Source organism: Rhea americana, unplaced genomic scaffold (genome assembly GCF_003343005.1).
Source record: "Rhea americana isolate MKP2758 unplaced genomic scaffold, rheAme1 scaffold_136, whole genome shotgun sequence".
NCBI lineage: Eukaryota > Metazoa > Chordata > Aves > Rheiformes > Rheidae > Rhea > Rhea americana.
Window position 1 is genome coordinate 356,682 of NW_028185439.1, and position 22,772 is coordinate 379,453.

General features: G+C 39.3%; 1 protein-coding gene across 1 annotated transcript in view; it reads left to right on the forward strand.

Annotated features, from left to right (window-relative positions):
• ADGRL4 (adhesion G protein-coupled receptor L4) overlaps positions 1–22,772 on the forward strand; it is a 78,644-nt gene that overhangs the window by 3,113 nt on the left and 52,759 nt on the right. The gene's annotated exons all lie outside the window — the stretch shown is intronic.

A 22,772-nucleotide genomic window follows, 5' to 3' on the forward strand; every position in this document is an offset into this window, starting at 1 on the left:
TCATATGAATATTGTCAGTTTTCAGTGTCCTCAGTAGTAGTTATGAATACAAACCAGCCTTTTGGTCAGGGTTTGTGTCTTGTGCATCTTGGGAAATTAAGCAATAGCAGGTACTTCAGTTTGATATRAGCACAGCTAGGCTGTCCACATTTAGTTTGTGTTTTCATAATTTATTTGTCATGATATAGTTAGAAGTGTGTTTGTTCTGGGAAAATTTAGAATATAAAGACCTTTTCTTAGGAAAACTGCCTTCCTTTTTTATGAACTGGGAATATTTAGAGAGGTACACAGCTGTCCCAGATAATAAACAATATAAAATTAATTTAGTTTGGAAGTGACCTGTGGAGGTCATCTGGTCCAGCTCCCCACTCAAAGCAGGTCCAATTTAGATAAGATTGCTCAGGGCCTTGTCCACCTGAGTTTTRACTGTCTTCAAGGATGATGATTACACACCTCTCCGGGCCCTCATTCCAGTGTTTGACTACCCTCATTTTGAAAACTTTTTTCTAATATCTAGTTAGAGTTTCTCTTTTTGCAGTTTGCAACTTGTGCCTCGTTTGCACTTTGCACTGTGCATTTCCAAGAATAGTCTGACTTCATCCTCCTTGTAATCCCCCATTAGGTAGCTGTAGACAGCAGTAAGATCTCTCCTTTATTTTGTGTTCTTAAACCTGAACAAAACCAGRTCTCTCAGTCTCTTCTTGTACATGATGTGTCATATAGTCACTAAATGTATTTCTTGAATACAATAGTAATGTTGCCATAAATATAGGTTGGTCATTATTTTTCTATTGAACCAGTCAAATGAGAAGAAGAAGAAATGGCCTTCACTACACTAATATTTGCACTAATTCAATTTTATTACCATGAGTAAGCTGGTTGATTTCTAAGTTAAGTGGATGTTTGCAGAATCAAGTGTCTACACTTGCGAATAATGCAAAGAGGAAAACCATGTCAATTTTTAGTGCAACCTACAACAAGYCAAATGAACATTTAGTTATATTTCATAATCATGAATCCATTGCACATTATTTATCAGTACTTTTCTAGAAAATTATGGCTATGAATCATCAATTAAATTTACAGTGAAGATAACTRTGCTGTCTTTCACTCACCTTACTCCATGAGGATGGATTTATCTTACCCTCCATATCCTTAAAAAATTTTCTTTTTACTTTTTTGTCTCCCTTATTTTCTTAGGGAATTCTACTTCCAAAATCATAACAACATTTATTGGTTATTTAAAGAAAATTTGGTGCAGTAAAATAGACATGTCAATCATTCACAAAGCCTGAGAATCAATTAATTGTTTATTAAGAATTATACTAAATGTCTGGAAACCGAATCYTTAAAAGAAAATTTCCAATGTCAGTTCTGGCAAAGCAGTTTCCAGCTCTATTTGCAATGCTTTGCACTTAAGCGGCAATGATTCGAAGCAAGCCTCAGGTCAGAACACGAACATTTTTTCTGGTGAAGTACCTCAACAACCAACAAAGTCATTTACCCTCCAGCTAAGTAGTGAAGCTTGTGTTAGAGCTATGTGGCTGTTGTCCCTGAAAGAGAGCCTACATTTCTCTAGGGCAGCATGTTAGATAGTGCATTATTAATATCATGCAGGAGKTCTCTAATAGCATAAACAAGTTACCTGAATTTAAATTGGGTAGACTCTAAAAAGGATTAGAAATATTGTCTAAACCCTATCATAAGTAGTTTAAAGCTAAAAAAATGTAAAGCAAAGCTTCAGCTGCTTAATGATGTATTAGATCTTGCTGTTCTGTATGGGGAATGCAGCAGGTATATCTACTATTCTGGAGATGGCTCCCTATTTTTCTTCACTTAGTAATCTTAGGCTTTTACAGTGATAGTCCAGTCACCTTCAAAGGAGATCGTCAATTATGTGCTAATATAGTCCTTTTGTAAATGGTACATTATGTGTGCATGTTTACCCTTTTTGTTATTTAGATAGGTTGTAAGAGTCATAATTACTGTCACTGACATTAATAATTTTGCATAGTGTAGAACTATCTTATTCTTCATTGTGCTTGACCTGATATCGAATTAAACGACAGTTAGTGTTATTTTGAGGTTTTTTTCCTAGAACAAGCARCTCAAGTTCTTTTTTTCCAATATGATTTTCTCCATATAAAAACACTGAGCATCAAAAATTGTTAGTTTTCACTTTAGTTCTATTAAGCTTAGATAGATGGAAAATGGTCCATTTTTATTTAAAGGGACATTCTCCAGTTATTTAAAAGGCTTATATTTATGTCTCTATTTTCATTTACTCGTAACACCTCTTAAATACTTGTAAAAGTTTTTTCTCTGCTAGCTCTGTCTTTTCAGTGTGATACCCTTAGACATTTTCCCTTGAGTTTATTGTGCTGCAAAAGGCAATAATGCCCTGTTACATTTATTTCCTAGCACCGTTATTGATGAATCATGAATCACTGATGTCAGCATACCTTAGGAATGGGGTTTGTTAGTTTTTACTTTGCTCCCTTTGCCAGCTGGCTAAGTGACTGCAGAGAGCTCAAGATTATTGGATTTGCTGTGTATAGATAAAGACATATAGATATGAATTTAATTTCCTGGTGTCAAAGTCATGGCTTTTAAAATAATTATCCACTTACAGTCTTTCCCACAAGATTTCAACCACTTTAAATTAGGTCATGTTTTGGACTTTCCAAAGGCATACTTTGGCCAGTCTAACAAAAAGCTAATCCTCTTCCTAATCTCATTGTCTTCAGTAAGAATATGTGCAGGAATGCACATGGTCAGGGGAATAACTGACTGCAGGATCTGGCCTCTTTTATATATTGGAATTATAACTTACATAGTAATAAATTCCTTCTGTATAATATCCTCCAGAAAGCCATAAATGAGTCACCTTGTCAAGCTTTACACCTCAGAGGTACAAAATACTATCACATTCTTCTTACTTCTTGTTTTGTATTTATATTTCTTGTTCAATGTAATATAAGACGAGTGAGACTGGCCTCTGAAACTATAACTGTTTTCCTTTTAGGACTCCATTTTGGGACAGATGCATATGCTGAATGTAATGCATGAGGCTTTAGCTTCACATTATCATACACCTAATTAAAGTTGCACAGATGAAGTTCTTGGCATGAAAATAAAAATATAACCAGATAAGACTGATTTATAGACAAGTCAACTTTCTCTTATGCAAGTGTGCCATGGATTTTGTACGGATAAATAGCATATGTTTGCCACCTTTGTAAATCCATTTCTTTATATAAAAAGAGTGACCTTTTGCTTCRATATACAAAATCGTTTTGCAAACTAAAAAGAACAGTCAGCCATATAAATTAGCTGTTACTCATATTCTCAGCTTTCTTTCAAAAAACAAAAAAAAGAAAACAGAATTTCCAATCCTTTAGAGAGGATTGGGGTGGAAGTAAAGCTTCATGGAAGCCGATATTTTATTTTTAAAACAGAAAGAAAAATGGACTGGCATCACTGATGCTTTCCCAAGCAGCTCTGCTATTTCAATGCTGGCTGCTTCTTGAATGCTGACTGCCAATTTGCTGCTTTGCTGGCACACTGCAGGAAATTAAAGTAAACAGTGTGATCACACTGTTTACTTTAACTTTCTAAAATACTGCAGGAAAATGAAGCAGTGCTGTTTGTTCCAGGAGGGCAGGCAGGCAAGCAGGAAAAGTCTGAACACAATATCCCCACCCAGATATCCCTGCACAGTATTCCCCTGTAAATGTCACTTGCAAATTGTACTTCCAAAATTAATCAGTCTTACTTACAAAGTAGTTACAGCTCTTCCAGAAAGAGTGAGCAGGGACCTGGGCAATCAGGGCATCTTTTCACTGAAGCAGGGCACTGACTTTTCCTAAAGTGCAATGCAGCTGTATTTATCCTTTTCCAGAAGCAAAAAGTACATCAGTGCAAAGTGATGTTTTATATCAAAATATAGAATCTCTGTTAAATAGCAACGTAATTTATGAGAACTCACATGAATCAAACTGAAAGTCTACTGGAAATCTGAACAGAAATATTTTTGTGTTYTACTGAGAGTCCCAGTACCAACTCTCTGGTTTTTGCCAGCTTGGAAAAGGAGCTTTCCTGCGAGACACCAGCTTTTTGCTCAAAGRTGATGTTACTGTGTCCCACCATCAACTTTTCTTGCAGTCATTGAATTTGTTTTGATTCACTTGTATCCTCATTGCCATACTACAGTCCCCAATAGTTATATTGTTTTGAGGGAGATTTTTCCTTTCAAATTAGCATGACCCTATAAAACCACTGTGTATAATCATTTCATTCTCTCAAGAAATGTCCGTCAATAGCAAACAATCTAATCTAAATTGTGGTTCATCAGAGGAGAATTTGTTACCAACAGGTATACATCCCTGGATGTCACTTCTGTGTTTACCAAGTAGTCTGAAATCACTGATATGGCAGATCCAACTCACACACTTCCTAAATTAATTTCACTGATATCAGTTACCAGAGGCTATAAAAAGGCAAATTGCAGCTGCTCTAGCATGTCACAGCAGCAGGAAGATATGCCTTAGCCAAACACAAATAACTGGGCTCAGCGCAGTRGGTGACCGAATGGGTTACCGAAGTGTCTGACTTTCGGTACTCCTGAGAAGTGTAATGCGGCACCATCCTGTTTCGTGCATAACTGTGTGTTATATTTAATCAAGTCCATGCCTTCAGGGTTCCTCTTCAGTGTACAGAAAGCTTTCTCCCCTGTCACCTCTTTGTTGGTCATAATGTAGCTGAATATTTTCACCTTTTCCTGAAGTGCAGAGATTGATTGCTAGCTGTGTGATGCTACTAGTGATTTGGGGAAAAAAAAAAAAAAAAACACTTTGCTACCCAGTTGAGGGTATTTTGCCTGGATGAGGTATCTTGATCATATATTCAGGATTAAGCCTGAAGGCAAATTATTGAATTGAAAGACCTGGAAAAATGACCTGGTGAATTTGGTATTTTCTGTAAGTGTGGATGTGTGTCCACTTCCCTGGGGAACATGTGGGTGTTAATATACATGCTAATGTAGGAGGTTCCCAGCCATTTGGGGAGCTAAAGTTTTGGTGGCCACTTCTTTTCATGTGGAAACCTTGTGTGTGTGTGTGTGGCTTTTGCCTTTTCCATGCAAGATGTTATGCTTTTCTCTGATCTTAGGAAGAGTTTGCTGGCTGTAGAATACGTAGACTGCTGTGTACTCTCCAGCTGCTGTATGGTTGCTTTCCAGCTGCAAACTACTGAGCTATGTTTATGTTCCTGAAACTTTTTATGCTCTTTGGTAACAGTATTAGTCAAAACATAATTTGCAGAGTTGACTTTACTTTTTATAACTAACTAGGATTGCTTATTCTAACCAGCTACTATTGCAAGTACATTCTGATTGAAGCTTTTAAGAGTMGACCAGGAGTTTGAAAGGGGGGAGTCCCTTGCAACAGTGCCAAGTTACACATGAGAACATTAGTCAGATGGAAAGCAGCAGAGAATGCTTGAAGTAATAAAATGATCATGCTAAATAAGACACAGAGGAGGTTGTCTTACTCCAGTTGCCTTACCCTGTTTGCTCACTCATACGAAAAAATCCCTCCCAGTTTCTCACATCAGTGAGAGAGAGAAAATCTTCATAGGGCTAGCTCTCCTTCTACTGGCAGAAAACGTTGTTTGCCTAGGCCAGAGATAGAGCTCACTAGAGTCATTTGATAAGATTGACCCTGACTTCAGTGAGCCTTGGACCAAGCCTCTGACAGACTCATAACATTCACAGATCTGAGGTAAAAAAAATGCTCCATCTTCTTTTTTTCCATGTTTTTTTGTTTACATTTTCTTGAAACAGTACTTTGAGCATGACTAAAATCCATTAATGTATTTTTTTAAATGGGCCAGGAAGAAGCACAACTTCCTTTCATTATATCTTTAATCATATCTAGTTTCTCTTTTGAATTAGTCCTATTTGCATCCAAAAAGAGTTTTAAAAATACGTGTAGATGATGTGGTAGAAAAGAGTTAGTTGTCTTTCTCAAAAATGTACCCAAACTTTCAAGCTGATCATCTGCACATGGACAGTTTCTTATTTATTTAATTCAAAATGTGTTTTAACCCCTGCCAAATAATACTAACTTCCTTTCTGGAGAAAATACCCTTTTAATCCTGCCATATAGCCTTAAAAATCAATCAGTGCATTGCATGTTTAGAGGATATGGGAAAATCATTTAAGAAGCTTTAAACTAATTACCTCAGAGTCTGCTTACTTTGTGTCTACCAAAGAGATGACTCACCTCCTGTATCTCTAGCATCTAATGTGGTCCCCAAAGGTCCAACAGTAACAATAGATTCTTCTCACTTGCTACTCTGAAATAAAGGGATGGAAACTATCTCCAGAACATTCACGCATGAATATTAAATGTGTGCAAATGTATACACAAGRATCTATGTATATGTAGGTGTGTGAATAAAAAGCAACCTTTTCCATGAAAAATTGTAAAGTACTCTCAAAATTGTCATTGTTTTACTTACTCTGTGGTTGTATAATTGAAGAAACTTGCTTTAGTTCAGGGAAGGCTGAGTGTTTTTGGAAAGAAATAGCTTGCCTAAATGCCACTTCCTGGAGACGTCTGTATCTAGGTCTGCACATCGTGGAGTGCCCATGGCTRTCAGATTCTGCAGCTGCCTTTGGGGCTATGAAGCTAGTGTTACCCTCATAACAAAGAAAGCATCATAAAGAATGACACACATGAGAGAGGGTGATGTCATTTCTGTGCAGCTACAGTGATTTCCATATAATATACCAGTCTGCAGTACTCATTTTRCTTTTGTCTCTGTTCAATAGCTCATAATAGTTTAATAGTAGAAGAGTGTTTTCTTTAGGAATTTTTTTTTCTCCTCCACCATAAACTGTCCAGGAGTGCTGAAGTTGTCTGTAACCTCATTTGAAATGTATAATTTATCTAGGGTGATATGCTGGTGCACAGGTTTTCTGTGTATGACTGTGAAAAATTGCCAATTGAGCTGTTCGAAGACAGAATATCAACCCCTGTTCAACCTGTCTGTATAAAAGARTTTAAGAAGGTAATTGACACTTTGGGCCTCTATTTGCCATAGAAAGAGATAATGACATTCTCCAAGAAGACTGGAATGTAACCAAACATTGTGCTCTAAATATAGAGCACAAAGCCAGGTGATGCTTGTGAAAATGCTGTTGGGCTGCAGAGGAGGGGGCTGGAGGACTGCAGTTTTGCAGTGTATATTTTTTAGGTACACAGATTTAATTTAGAGATTATGGTTTGAAAAYGAAATTTACAGTATGTGTGGTTTTGGCTGATAAGAAATTGATTTTGCGACCTCGGTACACACTAATTGAAATATCTGGCACTGTGTTTTGCTGAGGTTAAAGGAAGCCATATATGCCTGGAACCGTATTATTCTTTCACCTTGAACCGTGCGGTTAATCACAACCATAATCGCTGGCAGGAAGGAAGCTGCTGTTTAGCCGAGGTACAAGGAAGCTGAATAATCTCTGCTCATTGTCTAATGGGTAGGTGGTTGTGTGATTACTTAGGGCTAAGTTTAAGAGATTCACGATAACTCCAAAATGGAGGCGTCGGGTTGAGCCAGCACTCGGTGACCGCCGAGGGCCAGACCCTCGCGTGCGGCGGGGCCGAGCGCCGAGCCGGCGGGGAGCTCTGCGCCGGCAGGTGGGCGCGAGGCCTCTCCTCCGATGTGACGGCCCTGGGCGCGTGACCGCGCGTCCGGGCTGGGACGGCCCCGTCCTGCGCCCTCTGCTAGCCCGCCGGAGGGTGGCCCGGGGCAAGGCGCCTCCGGTCGTGCTGGGGCAGCGGCCGGCAGGAGAAAGCAGCACGGGGACTCCTCTGTCCTTGGACTGTTATTCCTGGGCACCAGCCCACTTTAAAGGCCACGTGTAGTGCTTAAAGACGGCAGCTGTGCCCCAAAGGATTCCTCTGGTGGGTTTTTGATTTAATATGTCTATATTACTTAACTGAGTTTCCGTCTTAGCTTAGATTTGTACAACTGTGATAGTTGAAACTTGTCTATAAACCAATGTGGCAGGGAGTCCTATTATTTTGCTTATTGCTTAATGTTACGCATTTGTTCGGTTGGCATAGGATCGTGTTTTTCGAAAAGGAAAATGAAAGCTCCTGAAAAGCCTTGACAATAAATGGTTATTTGTTCAAAACCAGCCAASTCCAATCTTTGTTTATGTTAGCAGGCTTCATGTAATGCTGTTGCAATAAAGAAAAATGGCTCTTCAGGATATGCATTGGCTTTTATGTTTATTTGTAATGAAAGCTATACACATAGGTGGCAATCTACATAAGTTACACTGAGGGAGAACATAAGAATAGGCGGTAACTTGCATGTTTATGTATTTGATATTTATTTGTTGCAAAGTGTGTGGATCTCAGTTTTAAAGAATGTGAAATTAGGCTGAGGTATTGCAGTCTTCATTCGCAGAAAGTCACTGGAGGAAGACCAAGAGAAAGGATGAATTCAGGAGGCCAAAGAAGAGCTAAAAACCACAGGTTCACTCCTGCCCCACTACATTGCCCTATCTCCTCTTATGTGATTCCAGGTTAGGTGAGGGTCCAGGCCTCCTAACATAATAGTGCTTTCTGGGCATCCCCCAAGCTCTAAYGCTTCCCCGGGTGCAGGGCAGCGCAGCCCTGGGTTGCGGCTTGCAGCCGGCATGTTGCTGAGGCTGGGAATGAGTGCCGCAGCGATCTGTGCATCGCATAAAACTCATCAGCACAGACCTCTTTAAAATGGAAGGCACTAAACAAACACCAGAGGAAATCTTCAATACAATTCATCTATCATGTACGTTGGCATGGACTAAGAGAAAAACTCTTAGTTAAGCTCTATGGGCCTAAATAGCTACTCAAGGTATCTATTTTAAGCGYCTGGAACCTTGCATTAGTTCTCTGTGGTAAGGGGAAGGGAGTAGGTGGAAAGTCAGATTACAGTGCAGGCTTTTCCTTACTTTTTATCTTGAATAAATCATTTTGCTGGGTTGCATTGATCTGGAGGAAGCTCTAGCTTTTCAAATGAGCCCATAAGAAGTTTAGAAAGGAGATCAATGGAAGCTGGAGCTATTCAGGCCCTTTGCACCTATCCAACACATTACATTATTTAGATCTCTGATGGAGCATGCAGCAATTCATAAATATGACCCACTGTGCAATACAAAAATGTCAATTTTTTCTGTCCCATTGTGTAAGGGATACCTGGTGCATACAGAAAGAATTTCATCTCCTTAACAACCATGGAGAAAATAGCAAAGGCAGATATCCTTCAAATGTATATTGACTTGAAAGTGGAGTTGTGGAGAAGTTTCTARAACTTAACACAGCTTTTCATCTGAGCTAATCAAAATAGAAATGACGCTGTATAACATTTGTAAATGATGTAGAGCTGTGATTTGATTGCTTTTTTAGGGGTTGTCATGCAAATTGTGGTACAGTGATTCCACAAAACTTTCATCTTACGCAGCTCCATGATTAAAATCTAGGAAGTTCTTACTAAAGTTGCCTCAAGAAAATGAGGTCTCTTTCTAAGCATGTGTCACACAGTATCATTGCTCTGTCATGAAAAGCTAGGTATTCAGGCCTAGATGTGTCAGGATACAATGGCAGGCTAGATAAATGTTGAGTTCAGTTTGTATCATTTTGCAAACAGGGTCTGAGGCTTAGCCAGATGTCAAAGGAGAGTCTGAGATAATATTTACACAGCTGTGGGCTGCAAGGAAAGGAATTCTTAACTGAACTTTTTGTATATCCTCTTAAATAAATAGGTAATATGCTAATATCACCAAATGCTTCTCGTGGACAGGAAGGATGTGCTAAAAGGCCTATGGGCTGTATTCTGTAGTCTCAGAGAAAGTTATTGCAGCTTTTATGAGCTGTAAACTACTCTAATTTTTGCTCAAGATTTGGCCTTAGCCTGATCAACATTTGGAAAATGGTAACCTGACGATGGCTCCTTACCCCCAAGGAATGCCATACAGAGAGCAGCATTCGATTTTAAGCTTAATATGCCAACTAGTAACAGCTCTATGCTGCAGTRTGGGCACCTGGTTTTGAGTGCTGCAGGAGAAATCAAAGTTCAGGGCTACTGCTTCTTTCAGTTTCAATGTGGTAAAAATAGACCCTTTTGATATACCTGGCTGCCTCCGTTTTCCKCATAGTCAACAATGGTAAGAGCACTGATAGGCATGATAATATATTGCTGCCAAGCTTCCTGCAGAAGGGGTGATGCTGATGACTTTCCTCCCACAGGGAGATGACTTGCAGCTGACTTTTGCAAGCCCTCCACAGCAGCTGTAGGACACATAGCTGCTGTTGGGGATGGGTTTCCCAAAGAAGTATTGGTGGAGCACTTTGAACTATCTGGCTCTATCCTAGGTGCCTAAAGGAGGGCTGAGCTGTTTCAAAAGAATAATCCCAGTTGTGGGTGCTGAGCTATTGAAAATCTGTCCCTGAAGTGCCTTTTTTTGTTGTTGTTCTGTCATCTGTTGGCAGTTTTAGCTTTTGATTGATTTATTTCTTTTACTGCAAAGACCCTTTAATCAGGGAGGAGAACTGAGTGAATGAGTTTGAGCTGCTGGTGGTATCAGCTCCTTGCTGTTGGAGATTCAGTAATTAAATAAGTAGATAATATCCTCCTTATTGAGGAGATTTAGAAAATCATAAGGACTTTGCATTATTATAGTGTTTAACATCGGCAAATGGAGGGAAAAAACATAATGGCAATTTTCATTATCTGCAATGCATGTGGAGGGCTCTTTTTTTTCCTTTGAACAACTGAGCACTAAATAATTCCTAAATCCCTCCTTGTTACTTATATTTTCTTTTTGGTGGTTAAAAACCCCATAAAGCAGAAACTGAAGACTTGCTATTAAAATACTTGCTGACAGCTCCATTCAAAACACCATTTCAAATAGTGCTATCACATCATGATTCATTTGCTATTCTGATATAGCAGCTTTAACAAGAAGTACCTTCCTTCTTGGTTAGGACCCATATCTTTTTGTTGGAAAATTCTTCCTTTAGACACTTTATTGAATCTCTGSTGCAAACATGTCTTTCTCCATGTTGCACTGTTTTTGTTACAGAACTCATGTAAACCAGAAAAAGCATGATAACTGGCTCCTTRGGTAAAAATGGGGTAAAAATGAGAGATGTTCACAGTACAAGGACTCACAGTTCTTCTGTCCTGGCTGTGAGCTGGACCATAGGGATGCAAATGCCCTGGGCAGCTAGCATGGCAGGGCAGAGTTTCTGGCTCGGTGTAGTGGCCCCATGTCCCTCTGTAACTAGCCTCCCACCTGTGTCCATCACGGAGGGAGCATACAGCCCCAGGGCGCCCCGCAGGCACCTCTGTGCTTCCATTCCCCCAGGACCTGACCCTCGGCTGCTGTAAAGTAGCCCGGCTCCACTGATTGCTGCAGAGCTAGGCAGTGCCCACTAGCTGAAGGCCAAGCCCAGAAACATCGTGGGGATTAAGTGGTCCCCGGTGCAGCAGGGTGAATTTCACTCTCTGAGCATTAAGTTGGAATTATTTACAGTCACTTTAACAGGACAACAGCTGCTCTTTACCTAGTGATGAGCCAACAGCTCTGAAAGAATTTGGATCTGAATTGCAGATGGATGGTGTTTGGATTTCAATTTGATTCAAGTAGTTGGACTGCGCAATTCTGTACTGTAAGCTCTCAAAGTCAGAGCTTGAGAGAAAAATCATTAATTTAGAAGTTGATACTCCAAAAGACTTTTATGAAATGATATATTTTCATAGCAGACACAGATCAATTTAAAAGTAGTAATCAAGGGCCATGTGCTACGTGTTCACGGATTGAAAATGTAGACAATCCAGCCAGAGCCAGACACTTAACATTCTAGGCATTCAAACTAGCACTGAGGATATTGCTTCTATGGAAAATAGTATAGTATAGAATTAAGGTATTGTGAGTCTGTCAGATAATCACAATTCTATGCAGATTTAAAGATGCTGCCAGCTCACTGTAAGAAACCAGCTCAACACAACTTTTCCTGGCAAATATAGTTTTAACTTCTGAACAAAAAATTGATGGAAGGAAAAGTTTTAAAAGCAAAAATATAGTTCAGTTGAACTCATTGAATAACTTTTTATCATCATTGATAGGCTTTTTCTGAAGTCAAATTAGCAATACTAGTTCTCATCAAATGTGAATCAGGCYCAGGGATTTTACTCTCACCAGCCTTAAAAATTGACGAGATGCAGTACTCTCTTGCAAAATAACACACCCAAACAGTAGTGTTTTATCTCATGCAACTCATGATAACTTTGTATAAAGCCAAAATTTATATTGGCTACTGATGCTATTAAACATCTCCTAGAAATTTTTAACTTTGCTCCTTTAGTAGTCTCTGAGGAAATATTTGTATGAAACAATAATGGCCATTGGCAGTGATGGATATTTCAAAAGACTGAATCATTCAGTCTCTTATAACAAGCATTGATGGACTGTGCCCTGTACCTTCCTAAGGGCSTGAAGTCAAATCCTCAAGCATTCAAGAGTTGTACTTGTAGCCGGACTCATTTTTTCACTCTTTTGCCAAAGTTATCCTGTGTCATAACTTGGGGCAACCTAAAGGCACCTCCGTGTGAATTATTTACACTCTCTCAGGTTACTGTTTCTCTGGTTTTCCATATCAGTCTTTACCAACCAGGAAGGAAAGCAGAAAATAATGAAGTCTTTAATGGGTGGCTTTATTTTAACTGATGTGATATAGTTGTCTATGGGTGTGATGTTGAAGAGTGTTCTTCCTCAGTCCCTTTGTCCCTTTTCAACTCGTATGTGTTCCATCATACTTCAAAAAAATTTAGGCAGGTTTCCAAAGTTAAAGGTTTGGTGTAAATAATCTGATTGAAGAAGTTACATTGTAAACTCACATATACTGAAGAGTCCACCTGGAAGGGCAGTTTCCAATGGCCCCAGCACTAAGAAAATGTGACCTTGAACTTGCAATTCCAGGTTCACCAAAGTCAAGCAAACTCAAGATGCAAAAGTGTAGGAAGTCAGGTCTCAGCAGTTTCAGGTCTGTGGAATTCTCTGCTTGGCTGCAATTATTGAGAAGTATTTTTTTATGAAAGATGTTCCTAATAGTTTCATTTGGCTTCATTTTAGGTGATACAGTGAGCATGGTAGCTATCTTAAGAGGCAGAATTATATTTTCACTGAAAAGTCTGGTTAGGTCTACAGTCTATTTAGATTTCCCTGCTCTCTTACTATAAAGTAGTAGAGAGAGACTCCTGTACTTCCTCTTGATAAATATATATAAATAYATAGACCATATTCTCTACCTTTAAAAGAAATTGAAACTATCAACATTCCTTACATTTATATCACAGATCCAAAAAACTTCATAAAATGTAGATCGATATGCAATTCATCATACAAATGAGTTCCATAAATGGATAATAAAGAAATAAAATTTTGCTGTAGTTAAGCACCCAGCACAAAGCCTCACTAAAATAGATTAGGACAATGAAATACTTTCACCATTTTTTTCCATGGCTTACAGAGCACAGTGCTTGAAAATTTCTTCTTTTTTGATTTTGTAGCACAGGCTTTATTTAGGGAGCTAGAGTTAGCGAATAGCTAGAGACTTTATTTTTGTTTTAATGCCTCTAAGCAAATTCAATTCCTGGGGTTGAGTTACTTTTAGACACTGAAATTCGTGAAAGAGCTTATTATCTGTGTATCTGTTTTTACTACATTTTTTGTCTTCATGTTAATACTGTACATAAAACAAGGTATACAAAGCAAATGGCAAGATTCTTACCACTGATTTCTCCTCAGAAAGGTGACATAATAYAGTGATGTGAAGACACATGATTTCTGTTACACTGCTGTGTGCTGCTTTATAGCATATGACTAGAGAAAATTAGAAAGTTCCAAACATAGAACTCTTCGAAACTAGAAAATAAAACTGAAGCCTTTTCTGGTATCCTGTTTGGAAGGTATTACAATTACATATGYCCTAGCTATTTTTATTGTTACTTTGCTACCCCAACTTCTAATAGACAAAATCGAAAGGGCTTTTGGCTGGTCTGCCAGTGGGCTGCCCTAACTATCCGTCGAGACGTAAAACGCTTCCTCACATATTCGTATAGGTAAATCTGGTCACTGACTCTTCCCAGTCCCATCCTCTCTGCTTTCCTTCTACATAATATCTCTGTCCCAAATGGTGTTAACAACAGCTAGTAATTTAGTATCATCCATGAATTTAATTCACAGGCTGTTCATCTCTTTTTCCAGAGCATTAATAAATAMGTAAAATAAAACTGGGCTTAACACCAGTTCCTGTGGCAACCCAACTGGGTACCTCTTCACCGCTCAGCACCGTGCTGTTTGTCATGACTCATTATCTTTGTTTATGTTCCTTCAGCCAGTTTTCAATCCACATGACAGCACTCCTATCCAAGACATTATAGATTATTTTTCTAATAAGATTTTGTGAGCCGCTGTATCAGATGCTATACTAAAGCTCAGCTATATTGCAGCCACTCTGTTTCTTACATCCACTAACCCAGAAACTATTGAAGAAGCAATTACATTTGTCTGGCATGATCTGTTCTTTGAAAATACAAACTATTTATTGGTCATGGTTCCCCTGTTGTTCTAGATGAATTTTACACTTATAATACTTATTCCATTATTTTAGAGAAGATTGATAACAGTCGTACCAGGAGATAACTGCAGGTTCACTCTCCCTCTCTTTACCCTTTTCTTTGAAGACTTCCAGCAATTGCTAAGGTTCACGCCTGGGATTTTGAAGTAAGAGGGACAATATATCCAAATTGCGTACTCTTCAGCAAGGGGGAATAACACATAAAGAGTTCTGAGAGAGCATGTGAGAGGGATGGGACTAATATTAATCTAGGCAGCAAAGTCAGTGGGGAGGGATAGAAAGGGAAGGCTAGTACAGAGGGAGGAGGATTGTTATGATGATCTAAGATGCTGAACATGAGAAGAAAGGAACAGGACAAGTCAAAGATAGTCTCAAGATCAGGAGTTCAGATGACAGGTAGAATCCTGGAGCTGTCAGGTATAGGGGAGGATCCGTAATTTGTCATTCATTCAGTGTTTCTTTGTTGGTTGCTGTTCACAACAGCAGTCATGTGTTGCCTTTTTCCTCATAATTCTTGTGCTACTGCTTGCTTTAGGACATGTCACTTGGGGCTTTTGAAAACAATTTTAAAAAATCCAGTTTCTTCTTATGGATTCAGATGTAGGCTTTTTTTCTTTCTTCATGCACTGTGCATTTTGTATCTCCAGTTCATCTTGTCTTATGCCATCTGGGGCCTGTGGAACATTGGGGAAAGGAGTTTTTGCTCTCGCAGTGCCGTGTTTGGAAYCTGTCCTCTACACAAAACTGAACTTGCACTGGTTTACCAGCAGCTGTTCTTGCCTGAGAACTGCAGGATCACACCGAGGATCAAATCCTCTTTGTGGAGGGATTACATTTCCTGCCAAATGTGTGACATGGTTCAGTTTCAAGTACATACAAAACAAATCTGTGACAAGACAGGCGTTTAACAGTGGCTTACTGTCCAGGACTGTCTTGGGAGACAGCTCTCAGCATCTGATCTAGCAAGGTCTTCTGGTCACAGTCTGCATGGCCCTTATGGATCCAACCCCATAAAATAATTTGTAGAGATGATGTCTAATGAAACTTTAGTACATATTTATATATACTGTCATGGTGTGGATTAGTAGTGAGTAGCCATTTCTAAAGAAACTAGTTTTCCTTTCTGCCAGGTCTTGTCACTGCTCTCCGTATCTTCACTGTCTTCTTTGTATCTCCTACCCACACTTCTTAATGGTCTTCAGAAGATATTCATCAAAGAGATRACAAGTTTCATTTTTGTAAATGCAAAAGGATTTCCTTGTGAAAACAATAGTGCTGAAAATATGTGACGGCAAACTTGTAAGGCATGTGTGGATGCTTTGTACATACTACAAAAACTTCAATCCAGCTCCTGGAAGAAAACAACACAAATGGACTAGGGAGATTCCTGTTCCTTGCAGAGCATACAGCACACAGCATGCTTCCTGTGCTGAAGACGGGCCAAGAGGCAGACGCTGTCACTTCCACCCTGGAAACTGGCTGCAAGTGCAATTAATGTCCTGCTTGGACTAGACACTTAGGAAACTGTAGGCAATAAGGTAACACTGAGATCTTTCCATGTGCCATTAAAAAAAAAACTCAGACAAACAAACAAAAACCTTCATGACAGCAAGTTTTAAACCATATATGACAGCCTTAAAGGTTGTGCCCCACATTCCTTCTCTGGGATTAAAGAATGTTTAAAGCTGACCAGGTTGGGGTATATGAGCATGATTATATAATCTCAGGATCCAGCCCATACTTCAAGATTTCACAGATTGGAATAATGCTCTCATGAATAAATAATGCAGGATAAAATCTTGTTTATGATTTCTTTTCTCAGCAGATTAGCTATGTACATCTTGTAACATAGGTTGGCTCTGTGGAATATCAAGCACTGCAGGAGACCTGTTGGAAAATAAATTACATTATCCAGCCAAAGCAATATCAGAAATGTCCCAGACTCTACATTATCTTAATGTTGATTTAAAATCATATATTCATATTACCTTTGTATGTCTAGTAAAGCAATGTAATGGAGCCTTTCTTTTGCCAAAGCTGTATTATCCCATTTCTCTGAGTTAGGTAAACTGTAATGTGTCTGCTTTACAGATGGGTAAACTTAGCATAAGGAGAGAGAAGCCATTGTTTTTAGTCAAGAATGTCTAAATGTAAGCACTTTCATTTATATTGACCATCCAAAGTGGCAGTGGCTCTGAAAATGAGTCTTTTCCCATTCATTTCTATGACAAACGATTTTATTTTAAACAATTCTTGGATAAAGTACATTAGCCATCCCTAGGGCAGGAACCTGAAATCAAGACTCCCACGTGAAGATGCTGCCTGCCTGGCTAGAGAGACGTGCTTATGGGCTCAGGGCAATTGAATTGCTTTTTCCAAGCGGAGGAGGGATGAGGGATGGGATGTGTTTCTGCTCTTGGACTGCCTGTCGCTGGGTGAGGGGGTGCTTTGCAGGACACGGGGAGAGCACGTTCATTTTTAACTGCCTTGAAACTCTCTCATGCCAGAACACTGCTTGCAAAGAGGATGTGGCCATTACTTCTTTCTCTTCCTGCTTTTCTTCTTTCTGTGTTTGAATTACAGTGGCCGTGGTTGCGATAAGTGCCAAGCAGGTTCCCACGGGTGTGTTAGGCACATTATGTCCAAAGCATCCCATCCCTTTSGGAAATAGCCAAATTTAGGCATCACTAAGAAATATGGACTGAGCTTCTTATCACTGGCAGGACTGAGGCTTTCCTGAGCATATCAAGGAGCAAAGCACAGGCGTTTGTCAGAGTTCCACTTTTGGTGCCAAAATCCTTTTCTGAAGCTSGGACTAAGAAAGTGGCCACAGAGCAAGGAATTAAATGAGTGCCYGAGTCACTTAGCCTGTCCTTTCCAGCCTGCAATTCGATAAATGTTGGATAAATTATAGCACAGTATAAATTACAGGTATGTTATCTGCAACCTGTAATATGGAATATTGGGCCTGCCTGGGGTTTTTACCTGGATATTATGGTATAGCCAACATACTGTTTCCATCAGTTTAATTACATTTATAGAGCAGGTGGTTGTTGCAGTTAAATGCCACTATTGTTTTTCTTTTTGTGTGTGATTGGCTGTGATGACAGTTGTGTTGTTTCATTTTGAGTATTTAAGGCCATTAGGAAACAGTTTCAGGCAATCATTTAGTACAGATATTTTCAGAGAGGCCTAAAGTGCATAGGGAGGCACCCCCTTTTACAGTGCATATTTCTAAATAAATATAGAACATGTTCTGTGATAATCTGTGGAAAATCTATGGACAAGATCACCAGCTGTGATAAACTGCTAAGCTTAATTTAGTTAAATGTAGTTATGCCCTTATATTCCAGATAAGGATCAAGCCCAGCATCTTGCAATTGCAAAGATTTCAAAGATGCAGAAAATTTCTAAGATCATTGTAATATATATTTTGCATTTCAAAGATAAAATACAGAAACCAATATGTCATCAAACCATTTAATTTTCTTCCAAGTTTGAGAGTAAATTGACAAGAGATCAGCAATTGGCAGGAGAACAAATGAAACATATTGAAAGAGCCAATTTGCCAGTATCGAGGGAGGCAGATGTGTCAGTTTTACATCTGCTGAAGCAAAGTCCTTGTTGCTGGTTTCCCCCTCCTCCTTTTAAAACATATTTCATTACCTAAAGGTTTAATTATTAGATAATTGAATAATCCTTTATAAATGACCAAGGAGCATTCTGTTCGTTGAAGAGCCCCTTTCATCACCGTGCTGTGATTCTGGCAATTGCAGTTCATTTGTGAAAGTTTCTGATTTTTCCCAGAACTCTTCGCAGCTGACACACACCAGATTTCAATTGCAGTTGAATAGTTTCCTGGGCCCCAGTACTCCATATGCCAATTTTCTATCTCTTTCTTGAACCAGCTATTAAAAGGGAAGGGAGAGGATAGAGGAGTGTGATTTCTGCTAACAGCCTGCTTTGGATGTCAGGCAGTCATCATGGCAATGAACAGCAGAAGGTGGGGGGAAAACCACCGCAGAGGAGGATGAGTGCTTCCATGTTTTTAAACAAAGCTATCAAGGTAAGAACTGTACATAGCTACTTTATTTGTGAAACAGATAAGCAGATAGGACCTAAGGCTGTCRATAGGCATTAGTCAGAACTGAGAGTCAGAAGTGTAGCAGCAGCTGTTGTTTGAAGGAACACATACAAATAATAAAGTTAGTAGCTCTCTGCCCTTGACTCTCTGGTTACTGTTTGCCAGTCTCTAGTCTCTTTCTTGCTAATTTATAATGTGTCAAAGCCTTGTGAGGAGAACTTAAAAATGCATTAACAAAGTTATGGCAAAATTACATAATTCTTTTCTTTTATATAACTTTCAGGAGGTCTGTTGGTGTAGTCATGTGATTTCAGGAGTTAAAGCTTTAAGAAAAAAAATCAAATATTGCAAAATCACTTCACGTACTGAAGGCATTTCTAAAGCACTGAGCCCTGTAACCTTGAGGTGCCCATGGTTTAAAAATAAGCAATTCCACTTAAAATAGGTAGAYTAGCACATTCTTTGCCCCCAGCACTACCACAGTTTTTATCTTAAATTCTATGGTAGAGAGTCTTGCCCTTACCCCTCTTCCTCCAACCTTTTTGGGAAATGTTCCAGTGAAGGGTCCCCTCTGGTCTTCCAGGCCATCTCCAGTGCCAGGCAGTGGGATCAGTGGCTCAGGCCTTAGAAACAAGCCACTAGAGTATGTGTAACTCCTCCTGAACCTCAAGAGGATGTTCAATTTTAAACCTCCTGAATCCATGCCATAGTTCCTCTTTTAGCTCTGTCTTTTACCAGGACACAAGGTAGTTTTCTAAGGTTCACAACTTATCCTTGTGCCATCCTTCTCTCAACAAAAAAAACATTTTGGAGAGCAGTCCTTGAAAGGAGGTTTCAAACTGTTCCATTTATTAGGATTCACTGGCTCACTGTGACACTTAGAGGACCAAAATAAGTTCAATGTGCCAAACTGCTATATATGTGCATGTGACCTTAGGACTTAGGGTTTGTTTGTTTAAATCAAAATGGACAAGGCAGAAGGGAGGCTTTTATAGATGGGAACTGAAACAAAGGTAGGTTAAACGATTCCCTAGAACTCCCCTGACAGCCTGCAGCAAAATCAGTAAGTGAACATAAGGCTCGCGGCTCTTGCAAGATTGCCTCAGCAAGGGTGCTGCCCGGCTACCAGCTGGGGAGGTGCTGCACTGGTTGTGGTGGAGCACAGATGGCGGCCAAAAACCAGGAATGGAGACTGCTATGTAAAGGAAGGAGCAGGCTCTGCCTGGAGAAGTGCAGTATGGAGCTGGAAAAGTGGGGGGACTAGCCACCTCTTGTGTTGGGGGAATTAGCAGTGGAGGGGGCTTGTTACAGCAGGAGCACTGATTCAGTATCAATCTAACAGCCTGTTGGCTTTCCAAAGGTGTATCGTCTGTGTAGCATTACAGGGGTCAGCAACCAGAAGCCTGTATTTGCTTGCACAGTTTGTATTTGCCTCTTTCACCTCTTGTTATCAGGAGCAGCCTCTTTCCACTAGCCACCAAGGCAGAAATTTCCCACTGGGCTAGTGATCTCTAGTTGTTCCCATTATCATACCAGYGTTTTCTATCATCAGAGATCAGTGCAATAGTGCTGCTAAGATAAGATGTGGATGTACTTGTTATGCAGTCTATTGGAGAGTCCATTGCCCTTCCCCATACCTAGTATAGACAGAAAGAGTTTAGTAGCAGCTGACAACTGTTGAACTGTGTCTACAGCACTTCATATAGCTATTGCCCAAGTGACAGTGTGGTCAGATAAGCCCAGTGTCGACAGGCAAACTTACCCACCTTCAGAGTTTGGTTAACAGACTTTCTGGTTTAGAATTCAAGAAAAGTCTACCCTGTCAGGAAGGATTTAAATAGAAAATTAAATGGATTTGTATATTGCTCTGCATGACAGATTTTTGTTAGCCTTTGAGATCTGCCTGATCAAACCAAGCGTGTGGAAGTAAGATATTCCTGAGTGCTGTAATAGTTGTAGTTATTGTGGAGAAGCCTTAAACATAAATAGTTACCCCAAAGTTTTATTTTAATGTACTAAATATTTCATGGCTCTAATAATACTATATRTGGAGGCAGGAGAACAGGGATGGTTGAAATCACTTTTGGGTGGCTTCTCAGTTTGCTTTCCATTCAGAGGAAACTTGCTTTCTGGTGATCTTTTTCCTCTGGGAAACAAATGTAGAAAAGAAAGATGACTCTGCAGTTATGTCTTGACTAGAAATAACCACAGCAGAAGCTGTTTTTTGGTTTTTGTTTTTGTTTTTTTTTTTTCCCCATCTTCTGATAAAGTACAATTAGTACACTGCTTGCTTCGTGTTGTGAGATGTTTGTAGACAATGTTATTGTTAAGGAACATAAGCTGCCACTGCAGCCATTCTTTAAATATGCAGCTGGAACAGACAGCTCCACTATAATGACAGAAAACATCAAAGCAAGAAAACACACTGTTTTATCTGATGAGCGTAACAATATCTCAGCTAATAAAATGGCTGTCATCACTGCCCATTGTGTAGATAGGGCATCCAGATGTCCTCAGCCTCCTTTTGTTGGCACGCCAGGCCACAGCTATCCTACAACAGAGCCCTTCTGGGCTGTGGTTGACGAAACACTCTTTCTTGGGAGGGGGAAGAAAGCACTTAAGCAAGGGAATTTCATTGGATTTCATAGACACTGCTCACACAATGGTCAGTAAAAACATTAAATAGAACTAGAAAACATCGCCTTATTTAATCTGCCTGGAATGTCCTTGCCACATTCACTTATTTGCATTGTATGTTGTATATAAACAACTCTAACTGAGGTTCTTGTATTGACCTCTTCTGGCATCTAGATCAAAGTACTCTCTGCAATAAAAATAAGACTATCAATACTTCAGTGGCTTGTTAGAGTAGGATATGTTTAAATACAAAATAACACAATGCTGCAGCTTTTGGCTAAAACAGGCACCAAATGAAGTTCTGGAGAAACTCATTGCTCCACAAGAAAGCTGTCGTTATCTCACCATTTGGCTTAAAAGATGATCTACTTCCARCAATTTTTCATTTTTCTTTCCTGGGACTAACAGGGTGGTTCTCTTGCTTGCCTTTAGCAGATGTAATGTAAATGTCACCAGTCAGGAGGAAAGGGACACTAAGACAGTTTCTTCAAATTCCTGGATGGATTTGAGTACTGGGAAAGCYTTCCTTTGAACCATGGTCAGCCCCTTGGAGATATATCAACCTTTCAAAAGCATGAGGTTGCCCTTTTCATAATGCTGTGTGCTGCTGTCCCATCCCCAATGTGCCTTTCCCCTGGCTCCAGCTGTGCCCTATCCAAGATCTTTCAGTAGGAGGAGATCCTGGTTATTGACTTTACAATGCTTGATTTGGAGACAAGGCAGCTGGAGTAAGAATTTAAGTTCTAATCCAGTGTTTTGATATATCACAGCTTGGCTGTTTGAAAATAAGAGTTCTTCAAAGGCTACTTTTCTCTGTGCATAGTATGYATTCACATTTGGAATATAAACCTTTTCCGCTTTAAAAACTTGTCTTGTTTTCAATAATGATAATTATAATAAGATCACAACAAATCTGAATGAAGAAAATCTTTTCCATCAAACTATTCTGGAATCTACAGACTGATCTGGGACTTTCAGAGCAAAACTAAGGATATCCTATAGAACTGCCTGTGCTAGTACATCTAGAGACAGGAGAGGAGGACAAAAGGCAATGACTTTTTTTAATGAACAAAACATTTGATATGTGATGTAATAGCTTCCCTCAATTAAAAATAACAGTCTTTACTATTGCTTTTGCTAAACCAATTTCTTCTATAACAAATAGAAGCTTGCAGTACTTTTCCACATATGCAATAAAGAGCCCAATTTTCATGGGTATTGAACATCCTGTAGAAATCTATCCAGTGCTTCTGGAAGTTCAGTCAATTTGATAGTCAAGACACTTTTCAAAGTGCTTGAACTTAGATGTAGGCACTTTGAGATCATTTATTTTAATAACTAAAATGAAGCTATATTTT